The 2,735-nt window shown below is 52.2% G+C and overlaps 1 pseudogene; it reads left to right on the top strand.

The window, feature by feature from the left end:
• Window positions 1-1,300: 1,300 nt before the first annotated feature.
• Window positions 1,301-2,454, top strand: LOC102844737 (annotated as a pseudogene).
• The last annotated feature ends 281 nt before the right edge of the window (window positions 2,455-2,735 follow it).

Raw genomic sequence — 2,735 nt, forward strand, 5'->3', positions numbered from 1 at the left:
GGGGTAGGGCGAGGGCACCTGGGTAAGGACCAGTGGGCCGGCATCGCTAAGTGAGAGCCACTGGGTGGGAGATGGTCAGCTAAATTTGAGTAGGGACCCCACTTGTGAGCACACTCGAACATCTGAAATCTGAGTGAGGTCCCAGCAAGAGGCTGACCCGCCTGTGTGGTCACCCTGTCTCCAGCTACCTGCCTCACACCCCATTCAGCTCAATACTTGTACCTACACATCCAGTCAATCAACTTGCCTTTAATCCGGAGCACCTTGATCTAACTTAACTACAAGAGGCTGCTCTCACAGGCCCTGAACTGATCTTTCCCTTGAGTCAGAAGTTCAGAGAAAAACACAGATTTTCTCTGTTTTCTGATTTCTAGAGCATTGTCTTCAGATCAAGAACCTATCAATGTCTCGAAGAAAACAAGATATCCCGCACACTACACAAGTGTAAAGGAAGATGTCACACCCCTCCAAAAGTGACACAGTACCAATGGGTTTCCTGAAGCCAGAAAGTCTGATGGAACTTTCTGACGCAGAATTTAAAAGAAGAATGATTGAATATTTTCAATGGGTGAAAGAAAAAGTTGAAGAATTACAGGACACTGCAAGCAAAAACCAGGTGGAGCTTAAAAAAAAATCCAAAACAATGCAGATAAAACAAATGAGGCTGCACTGGAAAAACAAGAAACCATGATCCAAAGTGTGAGGTCCAATGTTTCAGATTCTGTCAACATGATGGAAGGACACATGAGCAGAGTTGAAGGGATGAAACACAGAAGCAGTGAAATAGAAGATAAAACTGTCACCACTGATCTGCTAGAGCAAAACGCAGAATCAAAAAGGAAGGAAAAAGAAGAAAACCTAAGAGTCATGTGGGACACCCTCAAGAGAAATAACGTGCATCATTGGAATGCCAGAACAAAAGACACAAGTAAAGGCACTGAAAAAGTTGTGGAAGAATTACTAGAGGAAAACGTCCCAGACATAATGAAGAATGAGAGAATATATGTTCAAGATGCTGAGTAAACACCATATAGAATAGACCCTAAAAGAAAAACACCAAGGCCTATCAGAGTTACATTTGCCAGAACCAAAGATACGGAGAGAATTCTGAAAGCAGCAAGGGATAAACAAAGAGTAACCTATAAGGGAGAGCAGGTAAGATTAAATTGCTGATTTTGTAGCAGAAACCATGCAAGCAAGAAGACAGTGGAAGGACATATATCAGATACTCAAAAGACAAAACTGTCAATCAAGAATACTGTACGCAGGTTGGCTGTGATTCCCACAGCAGAGAGGAGACATGGCGGCGGTGCTGCTAGTGGTGCTGGCGGCCGCACTGCTGGGCGTCAATGGCGCCTCGGGGCCACGGGCTTCGTGCTGCCACTGCTGTCCCAGGAGCAGGGGCTGGGGGACCATGTGGAGCTGCACTGCAAGGCTGTGGGCAGCCCCGTCCCTGAGATAAAGTGGTGGTTTGAAGGGGTTGCGCCTGACGCACCCTGCACCCAGCTCTGGGACGGTGCCCGTCAGGACCGCATCCACATTCACGCCACCTACCACCAGCATGCGGCCAGCACCCTATCCATTGCCGGCCTCACCATGGACGACGCTGGCACCTACGAGTGCAGGGCCAGCAACGACCCTGACCGCAACCACTTGACCCGGGCACTGCGTGTCCACTGGGTCCATGCCCAGGCCAGCCTGCTGGTCCGAGAACCTGGTGCGGTCTGGATCTTCGTGGAGAAGATGGACTCCAAGACATTGCTGACGTGTACCCTGAACCACAGCACCACACCCATCGAGGGCCACCCCTGGATGCAGGGCATCAAGGTGCTCATGGAGGATCAGTTGTCCAGCCTGAGCACCCAGTTTCAAGTGGACTCAGAGGACAGCGGGGGCAAGTACGACTGCATCTTCCTCCCAGAGGACGCGGGCAGGGCCAGCATCTCCGTGGAGGGCCTCTCCAAAGTCTTTGCTGTGAAGAAGTCAGAACATGCCAATGAGGGCGAGACAGTCACCCTCAAGTGCAAGTCCAGCTCCTCCCCACCCATCACCAGCTGGGTCTGGTTCAAGAAGACTGATGCAGAGGAGCAGCTCATCACCAACAGCTCCCAGAACAAGTGTCTGGTGACCTCCTCGGATATGCGGACTGCGCTGCACATCAGCAGCCTGGACCTGGAGAAGGACCCAGGTGTGTACGTGTGCAACGGCACCAGCTCCACAGGCACCGACCAGGCCTCTATCACCCTACGTGTGCGCAGCCGCCTGGCCGCGCTCTGGCCGTTCCTGGGCATCGTGGCTGAGGTCCTCGTGCTGGTCACCATCATCTTCATCTACGAAAAGCGGCGGAATCCGGAGGAGGTGTTGGATGATGAAGACATGGGCTCTACACCACTAAAAAGTGGGAGTCACCATGTCAACGACAAGAAGAATGTCTGCCAGAGAAATGCCAACTGAGCACTGGCTACCTTCCAGGACAAAGGAGGAGCAGTGCCTAGTCACAGTCCTGCCTTCCCAGCACCCATCCCAGTGTACGCACCTCTGGGGCGTCTGAGAAACATGCCTGGGAGAGCCGACCGCCTCAGAGCCGGTCCTGTCCCAGTTCCTCCCCCTCCAGCCCAACTCGACTTTCCCTGCCTTCAGAGTCACACTCAGTCAAGCCTCTCACGGGGTCTCCTTTTCTTTCATTTCTTGTGAACCCCAGGGAATCAGTGAGATCCAGGCTACCTGCCAGCCTC

Source organism: Elephantulus edwardii, unplaced genomic scaffold (assembly GCF_000299155.1).
Source record: "Elephantulus edwardii isolate Elephantulus edwardi_28Jun2011 unplaced genomic scaffold, EleEdw1.0 scaffold00313, whole genome shotgun sequence".
Classification (NCBI taxonomy): Eukaryota; Metazoa; Chordata; class Mammalia; order Macroscelidea; family Macroscelididae; genus Elephantulus; species Elephantulus edwardii.